Source organism: Pinus tabuliformis, chromosome 5_2 (assembly GCF_031772625.1).
Source record: "Pinus tabuliformis cultivar Carrire ecotype Pingquan chromosome 5_2, CPIR1, whole genome shotgun sequence".
Taxonomy (NCBI): Eukaryota; Viridiplantae; Streptophyta; class Pinopsida; order Pinales; family Pinaceae; genus Pinus; species Pinus tabuliformis.
In genome coordinates this window covers 772288423-772310923 of record NC_142306.1, presented here as the reverse complement: position 1 = coordinate 772310923, position 22501 = coordinate 772288423, and positions in this window count along the sequence as shown.

Below are 22501 nucleotides of genomic sequence, written 5' to 3'. Positions count from 1 at the left end.
CATTTTCATGAATTCAAGCACTATGACATGAAGTGTCCATAAAATAAGGCAACAAGAAGACCTCAGTAGGAGCATCAGGTGAAACTTTTGCTTCACATTTTCTGCTTTATTTTACTCTCATTGCATGCATGGCCAGTACAATGATGGGGAGTGTATGGTACTTGGACTCAGCTTCTTTACCCCATATGACAGGGAATATAGACTTTTTGATTGAGATGGAAGAAAAATATTTGCAGATGTACATTGATATGGGGGTTGACAAAAGGTTAACATGACTGGGATTGGTATAGTCACCTTTCATAGGGATTCAGGTTCCCATCTTAGGCTCAAGAATGTCATGTTCATTTTGAGTCTAAAGAAAAATCTTGTCTCTGTTGTAGTTTTGGAAGACCATGGTTATAATGTGAGCTTCAGGAAAGGAAAGTAATTCTTAAAAGACGTAGCAATGTGATAGGTGAAGCAGATTAGGGTTCGTCTGAGGAACCTGTACAAGATAGATGTGGAGGATTATGCTACATTGAGCACAAATGTGGACAAGGATCAAAAAGGTGATGTTGGTGAAATGTAGAATATAATACTTGGACATTTGCATCACGGCACTTTGAGTATCATGCATCAAATAACCATGGCCTCCTCAAAGGAGCTCTTAAGTAGCATGCTGTGTATACTTTCAGAAGTATATAAAATCGACATTCCATGATCGGGACAAAAAAGCATGTGCAATACTTGAAAGGATCCACTCTGATGTCTCTGGACCTTTATCGATAGCCTCCACTGCCAGACACAAATATTTTATCATTTTTATTGATGACTTCTCACAGAAGTGATTGATCTTCATCATTAGGAAGAAGGATGAGACATTCTCCAAGTTCGTACAATTCAAGACACTGGTTGGGAAATAAATGGGAAAGAAGGTGATGGCTCTCAATAATGATAATGGAAGTGAGTATGTGTCAAATGAATTTAAAAATTTATGTGCAAAAGAAGGCATTCAATGAGAGTTCACAACACCCCAAAACCTATAGTAAAATGGGGTGGCTGAGAGAAATAATTGTAGCATTGTGGGAGTAACAAGGGTGATGTTTCATGATCAAGTCATACCTCTACATTTGTGGGCTGAGGAATCCAACACAACAATCTATTTGCAGAACCATAGTCCTCATCAGATTCTTGGCATAATTACACTAGAGAAGGCTTTGTTGGGGAGAAAGTTGGATGTGTCGGACTTCAGGATTTTTTGAGCCTTTATATGCTTCCATGTCTCGAAAGAATCAAGGAGGAAGCAATATCTAACAGTAGAATTAGGGGTATTTCTGGGTTACACAGAAACTCCCCACAACTACTGTGTGTACTTTCCATTGCTCAAAATGAGAATTGTGTGAAGGGATGTGATTCGCTCTTGAGATGGAGCTTCATATCCCACCAGAAGATGAGATTTAAGCTCCAAAGGATGAACCTCGGGAAGTTGTGGAGAAGCCACAATTTGAGGAGCAAAGTGTGGAGACAATGACTCAAGTAGGACCATCTCGAGAGGGTAGGAAAAGGATTAGGGAAGCTAAGAGAGTTGTGCTAGATGCAAGGAAGAATGTGGGTTATCCTTCAATTTAGTAGAGGGAGAGAATGTCACTAGATTGGTAAACTAGATACATGGCTATAAATAGAGAAACCTGTATGGCTTGATGCAACGGTGGAGGAATAATAATCCATTGTAAAGAATAGTGTTTCAGAAGTGATCCAAAGTCTAGAAGATAAATCAGTTGTGGGTTTGACATGGATCTTCAAGTTAAAACATGGAGCAGATGGAAGCATAGAAAAGTACAAGGCCAAATTTATTGCCAAGTGGTACTCTCAAATTGAGGGGATTGACTATGAGAAGACATTTTCCCTTGTAGCAAGGTACTCATGCATTAGATTAGTTCTTTCTCTAGCTACACAAACGGGGTGAATGATACACCATATGGATGTAAAAACAAGAATCCTCAATGGATTTATTGAGGAAGAGGTATATATCAAGCAACCAAAAGTGTTTAAGACTTTTGATTGAGAGTCTCATGTGTGCAAACTTAAACTAACGTTGTACAATCTCAAGAAAGCACCCCATGCTTGGTACACCAGGATTGATAGTTATTTCATGGGTTAGGGCTTCACCAAAAGTGAAGTGGATGCAAACCTCTTTAAAATTTTGTTAGAAGGTAACTCGTGATTATTGTCTTATATGTTGATGACTTCATTTTAACTAGTGATGAGAAATTCGTTAGATCTTGCAAGGAGGACCTGGCAAGAGAATTTGAAGTGAAGGACATGGGTTTCATCCATAACTTCCTTAGATTGGAAGTATGGAAAGGTGATTGGGTATTTCTTATCTCTATGGGAAAGTATGCCAATGAGATATCTGAAATGTTCTGCACAAAAAATTGAAAACCCATGGAGACACCTCTATTGACCAACTGGACAAAAGAGGATGCTAATTCAGGTGAGGAAGTGGATGTTGTTATTTACCGATATTTGGTAGGTTCACTGATGTATCTTATGAACACACAACCATATATGTGCTATGAAATTAACCACCTAATCTAGGCTATGGTTAGGCCAACCAAGTTATTTTGGAGGGAATTTAAACATGTTCTACTATACCTCTAAGGAACTCCCCAGCTTGGACTATGGTACAGATGGATAGAGGGAGTGAAGCTTTGTGGCTTCACAGATGAAGATTTGGTAGGGATTCCATTAGAACTAAAGAGTAAATTAAGCGGAATTTTCATTGTTGGATCCACAGTCGTTTCTTAGTAAAAAAAAAAACCAATATCTGTGGAACTCACCTTGGTAGAACTAGAATGCATAGCTACGAGTCAAGCAACATGTGAGGCGATTTGGATGAGAAAGATACGTGTTGTATGTTTTGGTCAGATGATGGATCCAATTGTGATCTACTATGATATTCAATGTTGCATCAATCTCTCTGAAAATCCAATTTTTCATAATCAATCCAAGCATATAGATATTTGGTATCATCGTATACGGGACTGTGTGCAGAGGCAGATAATGTTGTTGTAGTATATTCCGACACAGGAACAAGATGTTGATATGTTGATAAAGGACTTGTCAAGATGGAAGTTAAAGTTCCATAGGTGAAGGACATGGGTGGTTGATAATCCCTTTCTTGTTGAGTGGGAGTGTTGAAAATGCAACAATAAATTCTCAATTAGATTCTTCCTTGATTAAATTGAGAAAATTCAAATTTCCATGTCAGCAAAAAACTTTGATGATGTTAAGTTGTGTGACATGGCTTGTGTCACCTAGTTTACTCAGTAGATTCATGTTGGAGGAGTTATAGTTCATTTGTAGATATGTGATTTCTAATTTGTAGTAATCAAGGTTAGTTACTTCAGGTTGTTTTCAGTTAAACTAGTTCCAACTTTTGAAGGAACTAATGGAATGTTAGTTAAGGAGTGGGACTTCAGTCAAACCTAGTGCTCATCTAGTTAACTGATCAATCAACCCAAAATAGCTAGTGCATGCAAAGAATTTGAGTTACCCATCTAAGGTGGAGATTCCAATTCAGTGTAACATCAATCGTAGATTATTCTTGAGTGTACAGGTGTTGCATGTAGTTAGATGATCAACCTAAAGGAATTGTGTAATTCAGTTGAGGGAATTTCCTACATAATATGGTCTAATTACTCAAGGAACAATGTAAGGAAATAGGAGATCAAGCCAGAGGAAAATTTGACTAAGTCTGGGTCATACGCTTTCAGTGAGTAGAGAGATAGGTTTTGCACTTGCAGGGTGATCTTAGTTGAGAAAAGCAGTTGTAATGAATCTCTATTTCATCTGATTAATGCAAAAGGCATTAGGGTTTTTATCATGTTGTTTTCCCTAGATAAAAACACTTGCTTCATGTGTGTTATTCCTTCTTGCATGTCTAAAATTTGTCTTTAAATTGTGAAATAATGTTCGCAAAGAAGTAGTGTATATTTGTGTCTTGTGATTTTGATAAAACTTCATGAGAAATTGAAAATCTACAACCTAATTTCTACAGTGTACACATATATGTATGAGACACCTGAAAACCATTACTACTTATTCGAAGGATGATGGCGATGAACTTCCATTGTTGAAATACCCCTTAAATTATGTTTTTACTTCACATATCACATCAACTAGCTTAATGTGTTTGAAACATCCATGAGTTACAATAATTAGGGATGTGGAGCAAACAATGCAAATTCACACATATGGAAATCTTGTGGAAGGGATAGTGGCAGAAAAATAATGTTTAAACCCTATGGATGGGTTAAATATTTCATAGTAATTTGATATCTTGGTTTTTCTTGTTAATATTTATACCTATCTATGAATTCTTCATAATAAAGGAGTAGTCTAACGAGTGAATGAAATACCCTTCGGTTTTCACACTGACTTGTCCTCATCGAGACTACTCCAATGAGACAACATTGCCGACGTCCCTCCCATGGGCCTTATCTTTGTCTCACTAGGTTCTCTATGTCCTTACATCTTGGTTACCATTTTTCTCACCATATGCTCTATTTTCATGCTTTTTCTCAGTTACTATTTTTTTGCACCTATCCTCTCACGAAAAACAACGACACGTATTTCCTACCACATGACAACAAATTAATGGTAGTTTTCGAATTTTCCTTCCTCCTTTATTCTGAAATCCATGTTGTCAAGTCACTCATTCATTCAAAATCTCGTCCACTCTAAGACAAAGTCCACTTTTGGAGTAGATTCAATCTGACATGCCTGTCACCAGATGAGTGAAGGTTGACGTCGTCGACATTGAAGTGCAACCATAAGTTACATCATTCTCCAGTGTTTACGTTGTTTGTTCTAGGTTTTTTTTTTAATTTATGTTGGCAATACTATGTGAAATTAAAATGTGACTTACTATTCTAGAAAGGAAATGTCGCTCACGAGTTACTTTTTTAATTATGCGGACAATATTATGTGGAAGGAAGACACATATTTATTTTTTGGAAAGGAAATGTCGTTTGGGTTTCCTTTTTTATTTATGGAGACAGTTTCATACGGTTTGACCAATTCCCTAGCAGAAAGAGGATATCCTTACAAAATATTATTTTTTCAAGAATTCATAATTCACTAATAAAGAAACCCAAAGTTTTAACAAATTGGATATTTTTATGCCATATTTAGGCTATGTTTGCTATATTATTGCATTTCCTATATTTTTCGGATATCAAACTTAAAGTTGTAAACTTAGAAAAGTTATTTTCACAAGGCTAGGTGAAATGACTCCTTATGATATTATTGATTCTTTGACAAAATGATTTTTTCTAGTGGTTCCTCTTAATATTTGACTATTTGAAAGGTCATTATTTATCAATATGTTTCATATTATGCTAGTCATTGGATTGCATATCAATTAAGAATTAGTGCAATATAATAGCCCTCCTTACTTGTATCTCTACGAGGAACTTCTCTACTGTTTTGGAATAATCTACTTTTCTCTATTGTATTGTTATGAAATACTATGCTAATAGGAACTCCTCTTCATGAAGTACACAACTATTTGTTGCTTGTTAATGGTTAGGAGAGAACCAAGCCTAATTTTCAAATATCCACTCATTCAGTGTTGCAACAACAAATTGTTTCACCACTATAGGAGCTCACCAGTTCACAATTGCGACGACTTACTGGTTTACCATTGTAACAACTCGCTAGTTCACCTTTGTAGCAACTCACTAGTTCACCTTTGTAACAACTTGTTGGTTCAAATTTGCAACCACTTGTTTGTTCACTATTGTGGAAACTCATTGTCTCACCTTTGCGAAAACTCGATGGTTCATCGTTGCAACAACTCATTGTGTCACTATTGTGGGAACTTGTTGGGTCACTATTGGAGAAACTTTTAGGGTCATCATTGTAGCAACTAGCTAGCTCACCGTTAAAGAAACTATTTACATCACAAAATGGTAAGGCAAGGAACATGGGAAACTATCATTTCCCTTTTGGTACAAGACCCTAAAGAATGGATCATCTTTTCTAGAAAGAATTTAGAATGGCCTAAAGTACATGGAAATAACATGGAGATTGATTGGATTGTGAAAATTTCTTCACATAGAATTCTTGACTTTATTAGATGAGAGGAGATGAACCCAGATGCTCCATGTTCTTTCACCCATGTACAAAATAAATGACCAGGCTCAGGGCCCACTGCTTGCTTGCAATATGAAGTGTAAATTTTTTACTGATGCATTGTTTAGATGTTGGTATTAACAATGATTTATCATTTTTCATATGTATGTATTGAAATTTAAAACATTTTTATGTAGCTATCATTGTTCATATGGCCCCAAGGACAAAAGAAGAGAAAATGAAATGAAACTAAGATCCTCATTTGCGAAAAATAGGGGTTGCCAATGCCATTTTATTTTGAAAGTTATGCTTCAAATCCTCGACATAGCGATAATAACATATAACATGTATGAACATGAGGATAATCGAGGATGGCCTTATCATGGCTAACATGACACTTCAGCTAATTCTAGGCCCCTGTATCAACCAAAGTTATCAAATGACATGGTCTCCTATGTAGAGAGTTGTTTCTTCTTGGAAGTATCGATCAAATTGGTTTGTAAAATGCATGTTAAAAAATATGTTGACATGGATGCCACAACTCAAGATAGGGATTTCTTTTTATGTACGAAAGATGTTGTTAACATCTATAATCATCAAATGAAATGAAGGTATCAGTTGCATAAGAAGGATGAAATGAGTGCGAACCTTTGGTATAAAAAACACGAGGATGTTTTTTTCTTTTATCAAAAGCCCAATGGTGGAGAGATCCATTTTATAGTTTGAATTCAAATGAAGTGGATGTTGGAAACCATGGTCAAGCTATCGAATAATAGATTAATAGTCATGGATTCAACATCAAAAAAAAGAAATATGGGGTCAATGTATTAAGAATGATTGATCTAGTACAATAATTTTATTTGTAGTGATTGACAATGATTAATGAGGTAAATTTGATTTCATATGTCTTTTGAATGTGATAGTATCACTTGTACACACTTGTGGTCTTTGATGAGAAACAAAGTTGGGTGTCGATTTCATGGGTGGCGGTATCACACAATACATCACATGACATTTCACTATGGTTGAGGCACCTCATGCATAGGTGTCATCAAGTTGATCATAATTAGAACATTAATTCCTCCATGGTTGATGATGCATTGGATGAAATCAATGCTTTATGTTAAATTAAATCTTCTAATTTTACAGTACAACTTGTATTATTTTAAAAAAACATGCTTTAAATGAATTTAATGTGGTAGGAGCATTACAAGGTGCAATGTTATCTGGTGTGCTTGGGATGTGTGACGAGAATGTCTAAAAATGTCAATAGATTGGATAACAGTCCATAAATAGAAAAAGAATTGTTTAGTGGTTATGGTTTGATTGTGAGAAATTGTTATGTTGATGCCTAGAAAATCGTTGCATCAACATCGGGGGATAACCACCTGGTCCCGACCTTAATACAGCTCCTTTTCCATTTGGGATGGTGGCTCCGACTGGATATAATGGGACCAGTTTCCTAGTAATGAATAAAAAGGGATGGATGAGTGATTGGTTTTCTAACAAGTGATAATGAATGGATGACTTAATCTAAAAGTGAAAATACAAATGACTATTCTATCCCCGGAAGCTTCTATTCTTAAGTGCAACGTTTGATGATCTCTGTTCATCAATAGGCATATAGATGACTCTATTTAATAAACATAGACATTCATTCATATAATAATTGCTTTGTTCAAATAGTTGAACAAAGTAATTAATAAAACATTGTTACACTTATCTTTTTATATTACTGATACATGTATGATTAGAAGAAATGCACGTTGTAAACATCCAATAGTGGAAAGTACAAAGAATGTTGTTAAAACACATGCATATATTCAATAATAGCAAGAATGATCAAATAAAAATTCACATAGAAAGAATGAACCCAGACATAGATAGTAGTACTATATGAGTTGCAAATCATTCCCAACATCAATCGCAATTCGAATTCCTTCTTCCGACTCAGAAATACTTTTAAATAAAGGCAGTAGTGCACATCCACATAAAATATTCGTTATCAAAATTGGAATAATTGGCCCAGTCTTTATAAAAAATATACCTGAAGTACAGTAGTGCAACTTTAGGTTTAAGTCATATACAAAAACTTACTACCCATTCTAAATAGATGAAAGGGTCTATAAATATTTAATTAAACTAACTAACTACAGAATTAAAGTGCTACTAAATTGGTACAACTTGATCTTGAATATCTCTCCCCCAAAGCAATCTGGTAGTCGGCAGCATGATTCATCACTTTGGCTGTTTTCCTTTTGACGTGAGTTGCCATATTGCTAGCATCAGTTCCGCTTCTTGAGGGCAGCTGAGACGAGAATTGAGTTGAGCAGCATAGGTGGCATCATGTATATCGGGAATGATACACCCGATTTCATCTGTGAGGCACTTGAGGGCGGCTCTCTGGCTGTATGGTTTTCTTAGGAACAACCAATAGGTGTCCCAAGTTAAACTTTTAATTCCTGTGATCAATCTCCCATTCTTTTCCAGCTCTTGATAACATGATTGCTCCAATGTTTTGGCCAATAGTAATTTACCTGGTGTACACTGAGAGATCATATTAGATAAATAGAGAGTATTGTTAATTAATTCAATCAAATTACTTGTGGATAATTTTCATCTAGAAACTGCTCTCTCTGCCTTCATCAATTGGGACTGCCACTCCATAAATAAAATTTCTTTATGGGATTCTATGATTTTAGGCAAATTTGTTGCCTGTCCCTCAGTAGTGTCCTGCCAATCAAAAAAAATTTGTTAACGTCTCATCAGCCTGCTCAAAGTCTTGTCTAGCATCGACTGATTTATCGATTATTGATGTTGTTATGTCACACAGGGGTTCAACTTGAGAAATTTTATGACATAATAATCTTATTTGTGTTATCAGTGCCTTATTAATCTATAGTGCTTCTGCTCTGAAATCGGTAGGCTGTGGAAGACTCTTGAACTTCTCTATTTGACCCAATAACTGAGCAATTTTCTCATCTTTTGTCTTTACCATCTGTTCATTCATTGCTTTCAATTTTTCTAATTCCTCCGATAGTTCTTTCTGTTTTTGAATCACACTTGAATCTACCCTTTGTTTCTCTTCATGCAACTGCTTGTTCAATTTATTATTTATCTATTGTTGCATGGACAATTGTTGTTCTAATTGTCCTGCTTTCTGGTGTGCCTCTGATAGATGTTCTTGAAATGAAGCGATTGCCTGGTCTTTTTCTTTCAACAAATTACTCACTTCCGATGCCTTGTCCACGGTGGCCACCGAATAGGCTCCAGCATATTGGGACAACTTTTTTAGGTCATTAGAAGGATCAAACGCCTCCTTCCAAACTACGTTGGCTGTCACTATTTGTTCAGGGAACAAGTAAGGTTGATCAATCCTTCTCCTTTTCCTCTGTCGCTTTACTACGACCCTGTGCTTTGGGTTGTAAAAGCCATCCAATGGAGGTATATCCTCCACTTGCAAAATGATTTGATCTGAAGGATCTTCGAGAATTATTTCTAAGTTTGTAGTAGGGGGTAGACCGCTGGTTCCTTCGCTTGGAACCTCTTTTGATGATGTATCCTGTGTATCGGCCACTTTGGATGTATCGGCTTCTCTTGAGCTTTCTAGATTGCTTATGATTGAATCGAATTGCTGCCATTCCTGGAGCAACCTTGGGCCAATCTGGGTATCGACATTCACATCCTTGCTGCTCTGCTCCTGCTACCTATTATGTTCCTCTTCACATATTCCCTCTTATTCTTTCCTCTGCGCTTGCTCTTGTTCTTTTCTTTGGACTTCTTTAAAAAATTCTAATGTAGCAGGAGGTTCGTTGGTAAGTCGTTGTTCAAGCTCGCTTGACTGTGTCATCGCGGCAGTGGTTAACAAATCTAGAGGCAGAGTTTGCAACCTATGCTCTCTAAGTTTGTTAAATTCGACTAACCCTTCGTCATGTTATCTTATTTTAGCTAGCGCTTGAACCTGAAATAATGACTTGGCCGAGGAGAATAGGTCATCAAACTCATCTGTTTTATGTTCAAATTTAGTGACTTTTGCCTGTTCAAGTGCATTATAGACGACTTTGTTTAGACCAAATCGTCTGTTAGGAAGAGTGGTGAGATTCAGTGTATTTATCTTTTCAGCTTCTTTCTCTGCATGTTTGTAGTCATGCAGAGCGTAAACGCCACACCTTAGAGGAAAAGGAGGCCAGACTTGCTTCTTTTTATTCCTCAGAGTCTGTGTAACTCCTTCGGATGTAAGTTGATATGCTATCTCTCGAGCCAATATTTTGTTGGGTATATACAAGGGGAGGACGTGAGGCCTAACATGACTGCCAAAAACTCTTACATATGTAAATTTTTCTTCTCCGAACCATTTTCCTAAGGCTGTCAAGTCAATCTGTGCTTGTGAGGAAATCTTACGAGCAGGTTTGTCAAATATTTCATAGTAAATGGGTAACAAAAATCCATTGCAAATTTGATATAGGTAGTTTTTATAATGGGCTTTCCACAACTTCTGGTAATAGATATGAATGGGCATGGGGTCCTGTGGAGTCCATCTCCATCGCAGCACATGAAATTTGGTGTTAAAATAGAGAGAATCTAAGATGTAGGCACTAAAGTAAAATGGAGGAATGAACCTTACAGTAACGCGGGATTTGTTTCTGAACTCAAGAATAGATATTGCTAACTTATCAGATAATATATTCCCCCAATCCATTATTTTGCTATTACATGCTGCTTCCATTAAAGGTACCATCTCTATGGTGAAATTTGAGGAATCATGCAACCCCTAAATCCTACACATCATCGCTCCAGCATAACAATAAGGGGAACACAAGGAATCGACAGAGTACTTACCCGAGGACCAATGCTTGTGTTTCAATGGGTTTTTTCTACATTACCGTATAGGTGCTAACTCAATCTCATTTTCATCTCTGAACTTCTCCAGAAACGCTTTGTTATACTTCTTCTCTGGTTCGGGCAAATGGTACATTCGTCTCAAATCATCGGGTTGAAATGAACCGAATACTCTCCCGTCGATAGTGCAAAATGTTCTGTTTGTAATTGGAATTTCCTCAACTGCCCATCTTACCACATCTGTGTATGGAAGAATTTGCTCTCGAGCCATTATCCGGTGTAGGTAAGAATCGGCCAAATCCTTTAGGGTTGCCTCGGACTTCCGGGTCGAGTCTGTTGTAGCTTGTACTGATGTTTCTTGAGGCTCTTCAGCCTCAACCAGATTATAGATGCTCTGCCAAGTAGTATTACCGAGACCAAGACATGTGGTGTCTGAGATTAATCATTTTTTACTTTGTCCCGGATCGGTAGTGTGTTGTCCTGTTACTGCGAAAGCTGAAACTGTTCCAGATTTCTTAGACTTCTTCCCCTTTTGGCCTAAATTTTCTGCTTTGGAGGAGCTCTGCACAGGAGATAAAATGAACGTAATGCGGAGAATAGGTGGCGCAAACCAAATATGAAATAGTTATATTAATCAATGAATAATGGATGATTAACGTAAGGTGGCCTCGGATACAATCTCTGAAAAGATTTTGGCATTACTGCTCCATTAATTGGCCGTTTAAACCTGTCAATCATTTAAATGCTCATCATATCGTTTATTGGCCGAATAATTCATTTAAGCGTGGCTTTGATGTTTTGGCGGTTGGGCGTAAATGAATCACTATCGGGAAGAGAAAGGCTTTTAATAATAACTAAACATAATCAAGGATAATTTTGGGGGCGAATGTTCGCCCTTTGGTGAAATTAAGGGATTTTAAATTTTTAGTGGGTGAATATTTTGTATCATAGTACATTTTTACAAATCACCTCAAATAGCCCACCTTATTTTAAGGGAGAGGGTAAAAAAGGTAAATTTAGCCCTTGAAATTAGGACTTACAACCTTCCATTCGCCCATTTTCAAGAATAAGTTTTATTTAAGTGAATCCATTCGCCCATTTTCAAGAACAGGTTTTATTTAAGTGAATCCTATGGGCCAAATAACATATTTATTTAAGAGGTATGGTAAATTAATAAAAATATAAATAAATGAGAGGTATGGTAAATAAATAAAACAATTTTTATATTTACTCCATAAGTCACCTTATATACATGTAAGGGTGTAAACAAATAAAAATATAAGTAAAGTGGAGGTATGGTAAATAAATAAAGCGTTTTTTATATTTACTCCATAAGTCACCTTATGTACATGTAAGGGTGTAAACAAATAAAAATATAAGTAAAGTGGAGGTATGGTAAATAAATAAAACGTCTTTTTATACTTACTCAAAAGGTATGGTAAATAAATATAAATATAAATAAACTAGACGTATCGTAAATAAATAAAACCTTGTTTAGAAAATCTTCGGCAAAATCACATAATCAATCTTTTGACAAAAGATTGATTATGTGATTTTGCCGAAGATTTTCTAAACAATGTTATGGATCACAGAAGTCTAAATTCCTTAAATAAAACCTTTTTTTATATTTAGTCCATAACCCTCGTTCTATTTATGAAGGCTCAAGAAAGAGGTTTTATTTAAGTGAATCCTATGGGCCAGATACCATACTTGTAAAAGAGGTATGGTAAATTAATAAAAATATAAATAAACGAGAGGTATGGTAAACAAATAAAACATTTTTTTTATATTTACTCCATCATTCACATTATATTTATGAACACTAAAAAAATGGGTTATATTTAGGTGAAACCTATGGCCAAAATACTATGGGACAAATACCATGGACTAGATTGTTATTAATACCATGAAAAAAACCATTATTAACCCTAATATTAGAATTAATAAAAACAAAAATGGCACATGGTATTGACCCATGGTATTCACCAAAATGGCACATGGTATTGACCCATGGTATTCACCTGGAATGTAGCCTATTTAAATGGGGGAATTAAACCAGCATATAGCCTATGCTAAGATTCACTAGGACTTTACAAAGTTTTATTATTTAGTGAAAGACTCGCCAAGATTTTACAAGATTTTATAATTGAGTAAAATATTCGCCATGCCTGGTGAGAGATTCACCAAAAAATTATATATACATATTATATTATTGATAAAATCGCCTTCCATTTTTCCTATATACCATGGAGATTCGCCCATTTATTATATTTATAAATTTAGGGGGGGTTCTTAAAATTTTCCCTGAACATAATATACCCAAGCCTTATCAATCCTTTTTGAAAGTCGCACTTAGCTTTATCGCAATCAGGGATCGGAGGAATGCTTAAGTTGTTATATTGGTTCTATTACGGGATCCCCGATCGCCGATAGCGATATCGCCAATTCGCATCAGGAGTTTTTAGAAGAGGGATTTTAGTTGCATGGGTGTTACATTCCCCGATCGCTGATAGCGATATCGCATCAGAGCAAAGAGAGGTGCCTTTTGTTATGATTTCTTACCTTCCCGATATCCGATAGTTATTCGTGCTTGTCGCATCGGGGAAAACCAATGGGTCTTTTGTTATGCATCCTTTGTTATTGTGATATGCGATCTTGCGATCACTTTATCGCAGTAATAAAGAATTATTCATTTTTTATTATAAGACCGATTATATATTGTCTCAAAAGATTTTATAATGTCTTATTTCTTTTCGGACCCTTCGAGGAATGATAAGTTGATACCAATTTAATCTAAAAGGGACCCATTTCATATTATTGTTTTGAAAGTAAAATTTTATGAAATGGGGGGTTGTTGTATAGCAAAATAATTGGCGATTCGCTGGAAGAAACAGTTATCTCTTAGAAATATTGAAATACTTATACTTTCTTTCTATAGAAATCTTATCAAGGAGGAAAATTATAATATAACTAGGTATACATACATTCTGAATATAATAAGAACTATTTTTGCTAATTTCTTCTCTCGTTAAAATTAGATACATTGTATGTTTTAAATTGGCCTCTATTGGTTGATAATGATAAAACAAAAAACCTTTCCAACTTAGTGTTTTTAATTGACTCCTTTGTCATAGGTAGAGCCTCTGCTACCGGCAAACGTTCATACTTTCGATAGGGATACCTTTTTACCATTTGACGATCCATTATTCCATCAATTTCAGAGTATGATTAAAAGAATGAATTCAAAATATGTTTTCATATTTTTTATTTCTTTCTTCTTTTTCTATTACTTTGTAAGATAAAAATGCATTGTCCTGGTTTGGTAGCCAGCTGTTTGACAATGCCATTCACTGGTTGTAATCTAATCGAACAAGCTGGCTCGGGATGAGACCCCTTGTCTTATGATTATAAGCCATTACCCTGTTTTGGTATGCAGTGTTGGTAATGTCGGTTAAACTATTTCCCAATGATCATGGTAAGCACGCTTGTAATAAGACCCCTTATATTTTATATCAAATATTTTAGAATTACACTCTGAGTAATCATAAACTTAGATGAATGGGATGGACAATTTTCTCCTTAAGAGAGAATGGATGACAGGGTAAGAGTTGAAGATGCTAAGATTGAATTAGTTTCTATTTTGATAGTGATAACCTTTTTTGTGGCCAGTTTGAAAACCATAAAATGATTTACAGTACTTCTAAATCTTGAGAAGATTTCACAAAAATGAAATGGGGTTTTAGAATGTGAATATACCTAATTTCCTAGAAATTTTCCGTTTTGTTTGAGGATTCTATTTTAAAAGTAAATATCAAAACTAGTTCTTTTGAGCAAATTTTCAATTTAGCAAAGGCCAATGGAATATATCTTACAACTTTATTTTCTAATGGTCCTAAAAACTAGAAATTCTACTGAAGTGAAAAAAGGGGAGAAGGGGTTACCTCCTCAATGGAAAAATTTATTTAAGATGAGGCCATTAACAGGAAGAGAATCTCTCTTTCCTGATAAATCTTGTAATATGAATGTCGAATGGCCTATCTTCTTGTAGATCGGAAATGGTCAAAGCCACATCTTCTAGAACTTGGTGTGTTTTCCTTTATCCTCATGGGCTTTGTCCCATTTTAGAACTAGATCACCAACCTGTAACTGTTTTGAACTTGATGAAGTTGAATCAAAAGATGACTTGATAATTTGCTGATGTTTTGCATGAGTAATTTTGGCCTTTTCTCTTTCTTCTTCTAATTGTAAGATTTGATCATGTCTAAGTTGAATAGAAAAAAGGGGCTTTCTTCAATAAACTGAGCTAGGGCTAGAGAAGGAAGCACTAAATTGGTTGGTAGCACTGCCTCTTTCCCATATACCAGGTTGAATGGAGAAGTACCTATGGAAGCCTTCTACGTTATTCTATCAGCCCATAGTGCGAATATTAAAGATTTGTGCCAGTTTTTATGATTATGTTCAATAGTTCGCTTAATAATTTTAACTATATTTTTATTGGTAGATTCTGCTAAACCATTACCTAGGGGATAGTAATTCGCAGAATATTTCAATTTAAAACCTCTTTTAATAGCGAACTCAAACATAGAATTTCCAGAGAAATAAGATGCATTATCGAAAATAAGAGCATTCGGGACACCAAACCTCGTAATGATGAATTGATCTATAAACTCTATAATTACTTCAGAGTTTATTGTCTTTAAAGGAATTGCTTCAACCCACTTAGTAAAGTAATCAGTAGCAGTAAGGATATACTTATGTTGTTTGGAGGACTGTGGAGTTATTTCCCCAATGACATCTAATCCCCATTGCTCGAAAGGTTGATCAATGTTGACTGGTTGCAAAGGGAAAGTTGGTTTTATTTGTCTTCCACTGGAGATTTGACAACTTCGGCATTTCCTTACATATTCATGAGTATCTCTGAATAGGGTGGGCCAATAATAACTAGCATGAATGATTTTGTGGGCTATTGTGTCAGCTCCAAAATGTCCTCCTGCTGTCCATCATGTAGTTCCTGCAAAACCCTTTGTTCTTCAGGTTTTTCTAGGCATCTTAATAAAATTGAATCATAATTTTTCCTAAAAAGTACATCATCAATGATTATGAAGTTTTTTGCTTTTAATCTAATGGCCCGTTTATTTTTATAAGAAAGGTTAGGAGGTTCATATCCATTTTTCAAGTAAAATATCAAGTCTGCATATTGCGATTCAGAATCAGTGATACTTATCTTGTTGACTTCTTCAATATGTTCTGTATCACCTGGTTCTTGAATGTTGGATGCTCCTGCTAATAGCCTGCAAAAACCTTGGCCTTTAACAATCTTTGCTGGCTTGATTTCCAAGTCATATTCTTGAAGTGCTGTAACCCAGTTTGCCCTTTTTTCATCTAATTCCCTTTGGATTAGTAATTGCCTTACTGCAGGAAAAGGAACTATGACTTTTGTATGGGCTTTTAAAAGGAAGGGTTTGTAATGTTCGACGGCTTTATACACATCAAAGGCTTGTTTTTCAACTTCGGAATAATTTACTTTAGCACCTTGCAGATTTGAACTATAAAATGAAATCGGTGCTTCCAAGTTGTGATCATTAATCTGAGTGAGTACTGCTGCATAAGATGAATCAGAGGCGATAGTGTACAATATGAAATGATTAGAAAAATTAGGAGTGTTTAAAGCGGGGGAATTGATTATTTATTGTTTGATTGAATCAAATGCTTTATTTTCTGCAAATCCCCATCTAAACACTAAATTTTTCTTAATCATGGTTTGTAATGGTAAAATGATGTGGGAAAAATTGGTAACAAATCTCTTGACAAAGTTAATTTCACCTAAAAATGACTGCATGGATTTTTTGTTATGAGGAAATGGAATTTCAAAGATCTCTTTAATCCTATCCAGATCAATATAAATACCATCTTTGGAAATGATAAAGCCCAAGAGCTTTCCTTGATTAAGAGCAAAGAAGGATTTTTTTGGATTGAGCAAAATACCATACCTTCTGCAGCATTCAAAGATTTGATTCAAATCATGTAAATGATTGTATCTCTTATTGGAAAATAAAGTAATATCATCTAAATAGACAACTACTATTTTGTTGATCAATCCTTTGAAGGCTATATCCATTGCCCTTTGGAATGTAGCTCCTACGTTAATAAGTCCAAAAGGAATTTTCTGATAAGCGTAAGTTCCCCATTTTGTTCTAAAGGTAGTTTTGAGTCTATCATCAGGATGGACCAAAATTTGGTTATATCCTGAAAAACCATCTAAAAAGGGCATTAACTAAGAACCTGCTACGGAATGGAGTATTTACTCCATGGTAGGTAATGGGAAATTAGCTTTTTTGCTTGCGTTATTCAGATTTCTGAAATCTATACAAATCCTGATATCGCCATTTTTCTTCCTAATAGGCACCAGATTGGAGACCCAGTTTGAGTGCTGAATGGGAAAAATAAACTTAGCTTTCAAGAGTTTATTGAGTTCTGATTTTATTTGAATCTCTAATTTCAGATGTATTTTTCTCAACTTTTGTTGAATTGGTATTTTTTTTCAGAAAGCATTGGAATGGTATGCTGGATGATGGATGTATCGTATGTTTTTAAATCATCATATTTCCAAGTGAAGACATGTTTTTTTTTCTTAATAATCTAATGAATGCTATCCTTACATCCACAGAAAGTCCTAATCCCAAATTAATGTTTTGAGGGTTCTGCTCAATACCAAGGTTTATCAATTCAAATCTTAAGGTGGAACTTTGGAGCTTTGCATTGGTCACCTGTTTAAACCTGTCTTTAATATCGTATAGATCCTCAAGTTTAACCACAGGTTTTGGTATTGAGTTTTCCTCATCTTTTTCTTTCATCTGAAGATCATGATCGCTTTCCTCAATGATCTGATCATCATAGGACTTGTCGGAAGTCAAAAAATGTAAGATGTCTTCATCATGATTGAACACTTGCCAATTGGTAACATTGTCAAGAATCGATGGTCTAAAAATTAACTCTACTGAAAATCTATCTGGGCTATAATCTTCGGAAGGTAGGAGTTTGGAAGCAACATTGGCTAGCAAGTCAACTGCTGAATTCTGAGACCTGGGGATGGGAGAAATATTGAATGCTAAAAATTGAGAGGTGAGTTCCTGTACCAAAGACTGATAGTGTTTGAGATGACCGGAGAGGCAATGAATTGTGTTTCTCACCTGTTTAATAAAAATCTCTGAATCACCAAAAACTTTCAAATATTGAACCTTAAGGCCAAACGCTTTGTAGAGTCCCTGGACTAGGGCCTCATATTCAGCCGTATTATTTGTGCATTCAAATTCCAATCTGCATGATAACATAGTTTTTTCCCCCTGAGGCCTAACCAAAATACAACCTACTCCTGAGCCTTCACTAGACTTAGACCCATCAAAATATAGTGACTAAAATAAAGAATTATCAACAATTCTATTTACAGTTTCCTCAGTAACATTAAAACATATTGACATGTTTGTTTGTGAAAAATCTTCGATCTGAGATGTGAAATTATTAACTGGGAAAGGAGATGGTTGGGCAGTGAAGTTGCCAAAGAATGATTCAAATGAATAATTCCCCAAGATATTGTTATTAAATGCTATTGTTTGATTCTCCTGTTCAGATTCTGTGATAGTATGGGTCATATGTTTCTCCCGATTTATCTTTATTTGATTTGGATTTTCCTTGTAGGGTAGCCACATATGGGACCAATCGGTAGAAATATACCCATGGAGCTTCTCAGACCAATCCCTACTCAAGATTAAACCATAAAACTCAGGTATATCACCGATTAAGATATCAATTCTTTGAACTACTCGTGGATCAGTTGATAACCTCATAGTCACATAGTTGATTTCCCCTAAAACCCAGACTTTGGTTCTATCTAACTGCATAATGTGAATTGAGGACTTTTGGGGCTCAATGTTCAGTTTGGAACAAACTGAAGATGGCATTATATTAGAGGATGCCCCTGAGTCAATCAAACAATTGTGTAGATTTCGATTATAGATCTCATAGGTTAAGAGGAACGGTGGAGTATGGGAATTTGATCTATCTCCAATTAGAATTGTATCAGTAGCTTCAACCCTACCAGAAGGTGGTTGACCTAAATCATTTGCATCTTTAGCACTAGGAAGAGGTGAATAAGGAACTACATTCAGTTCCTTAAGAAGCAATTTCTGCTGATGTTTTAATTTGCTAAGTTCAAACATGGTGATGTTTGGCTTAGTCTTCTTCATATCATCAACAATATTATAATCCATTGAATCTGATACTACCAACGTTTTAGATGTTGAAGGTATATTTGAGGATGATGGTTGGTTTTGAGGTATTGTTGCAGCTATCTTCTTTGTGGGTACCTTTTCCTTTGTAGTATTACTACCTGCACTCCTTTTCTTTGAACTTGCCTGGACAGGTTCAGGGGCAACTTTACTCCTAGTAGTCACAGGAAAAGCTTCTTGTTCATAATCTATATCGGAGTTAGGTAATATGAAGTCCCACATTCCATGGCATTCAACAACTTCCTCTTCTTTGAATTCATCAGATGGTGGAATTGTTTCATCTTCTTCTTCCTCCTCAGGATCTGAATCTACATTAGATATAACATTTGGTCGTTTTGATTCAGTTTTCTTGAAATTCCTAAATGGCCTTTTTGTTGAGGTTTCAGATACTTGTTTTTTGATTTCAACCATTTCATTTGACATAGTCTTGAGGAACTTTTGTAAACCTTCCATATCATATGGATCTTTAGGGGTTTTCTTCCTTGAATCATCTTTAAAAGAATTTTTTTTGGATTTTCTATCTTCAAGAGCAGCTTTCTTTTCTAGAGCATTAATACGTTTCTCCACAGGAAGAGCTTCTTTCATGTTTTCAGCTAAAGTTGGTTTTGCGGCCCTATCTACGAAGATAGATATATTGGTGGGTAGGGCAGTTATATACCATTCGCTTCTGATTTTCTCACTTGGTTTGGAGGCCGTTGGAATATTATTCAAGAGTTTATTGAATCACGAGTTGAATTATTTAATCAGTTCCTTATGCTCTATCCTAAGATTGGAGAGATCATTGATTAATGTGGCTAAAGATCTATCATCGCCATACTTAGTAAGAAATTGTTCTTGGCAAATGTTCCAACTTGTAATGGATCCAGAGGGCAGGGAAAAATACCAAGATCTCCCTGATCCTTGCAAAGTATAAGGGAAAAGCCTAACGACAACATCTTCCTTTGTTACTCCTTTCAAATTAACTGATAACATAAAGTTATTAATATGTTCTTCAGCTTGTGTTCCAGCATCTGGATTAAACTTGGGTAGCCATTTTTCAGGAGCATCAGGCAATGCATGTAATGGTGCAGGCATGCCGACCGCACAAGGATTATTCCATGGATTTGCCATTGAAACACCAGTAGTGGATGAGATTGCTGATGAGATTCCAGATGTTTGGGAAGGGATTGATATTGAGGATTGAGCAGGTTGGGATGTTGAAGTTCCTAATCCCTGATGAACAACAATATGTAATGAGGGAGTGGAAGGCTGACTTCGCACTGGGGAAGATGAGATGGAGGATGTGGATGAGAATGCTTCACTGTCAGATCCTTCAGTGTTCTTATTTGCCCTTTTCCTTTTAGGTAAGGGCAACTCAATAGGTTCGATACCGAGCTTTCCGCTCTGAAGTCTGGTGAGAGGATGAGGTAGATTAAATTCCGAAGTCTCACTGCCTTGAGATACCTCAGATTTCTGTGGTGATATCTAGAAGCCTTGAAGTTTATGGATGAGAGACTCAACTTCAGGAAACTCAGGACTTAATCTTTCTAGAGTATTGTGGCTTTGAGCAGTGGTAGTTGATTCCTCTTCTTCTCGCTTGGATGCTGGAGAACCAGCATGCAATTGGGAAGTACGAGGTGATGTGGAGGGAGTTTTACTCTTAGAATGGACTGTAGATTTGGGTTTTCTTGCCATTCACAGTTCAGGCCCTCCTTCTAGTGCCAAATGTGTTGATGACTCGAAAATCGTTGCATCAATATCGGGGGATAACCACCCGGTCCGAACCTTAATACAACTCCTTTTTCGTTTGGGATGGTGGCTCTGACTGGATATAATGTGACCGGTTTCCTAGTAATGAATAAAAAGGGATGGATGAGTGATTAGTTTTCTAACAAGTGATAATGAATGGATGACTTAATCTAAAAGCGAAAATACAAATGACTATTCTATCCTGGGAAGCTTCTATTCTTAAGTGCAACGTTTGATGATCTTTGTTCATCAATAGGCATATAGATGACTCTATTCAATAAACATAGACATTCATTCATATAATAATTGCTTTGTTCAAATAGTTGAACAAAGTAATTAATAAAACATTGTTGCACTTATCTTTCTATATTACTGATACATGTATGATTAGAAGAAAAGCACGCTGTAAACATCCAATAGTGGAAAGTATAAGGAATATTGTTAAAACACATGCATATATTCAATAATAGCAAGAATGATCAAATAACAATTCACATAAAAAGAATGAATCCAGACATAGATAGTAGTACCATATGAGCTGCAAATCATTCCCAACATCAATCACAATTTGAATTCCTTCTTCCGACTCAGAAATACTTTTAAATAAAGGTAGTAGTGCACATCCACATAAAATCTTCATTATCAAAATTGGAATAATTGGCCCAGTCTTTATAAAAAATATACCTGAAGTACAGTAGTGCAACTTCAGGTTTAAGTCATATACAAAAACTTACGACCCTTTCTAAATAGATGAAAGGGTCTATAAATACTTAATTAAACTAACTAACTGCAGAATTAAAGTGCTACTAAATTGGTACAACTTGATCTTGAATATCTCCCCCCCAAAGCAATCTAGTAGTCGGCAGCATGATTTATCACTCTGGCTGTTTTCCTTTCGACCTGAGTTGGCATATTGCTAGCATCGGTTCCGCTTCTTGAGGGCGGCTGAGACGATAATTGAGTTGAGCAGCATAGGTTGCATCGTGTATAGCGGGAATGATACACCTGATTGCATTTGTGAGAAACTTGAGGGTAGCTCTCTGGCTGTATGGTTTTTTTAGGAACAACCAATAGGTGTCCCAAGTTAAACTTTTAATACCTGTGATCAATCTCCCATTCTTTTCCAGCTCTTGATAATATGATTGCTCCAATGTTTTGGCCGATAGTAATTTACCTGGTGTACACTGAGAGATCATATTAGATAAATAGAGACTATCGTTAATTAATTCAATCAAATTACTTGTGGATAATTTGCATCTAGAAACTGCTCTCTCTGCCTTCATCGATTAGGACTGCCACTCCATAAATAAAATTTCTTTATGGGATTCTAGGATTTTAGGCCAATTTTCTGCCTGTCCCTTAGTAGTGTCCTACCAATCAAGAAAATTTGTTAAGGTCTCATCGGCCTGCTCAAAGTCTGGTCTAGCATCGACTAATTTATCGATTATTGATGATGTTATGTCACACAGGGGTTCAACTTGAGAAATTTTATGACATAATAATCTTATTTGTGTTATCAGTGCCTTATTAAT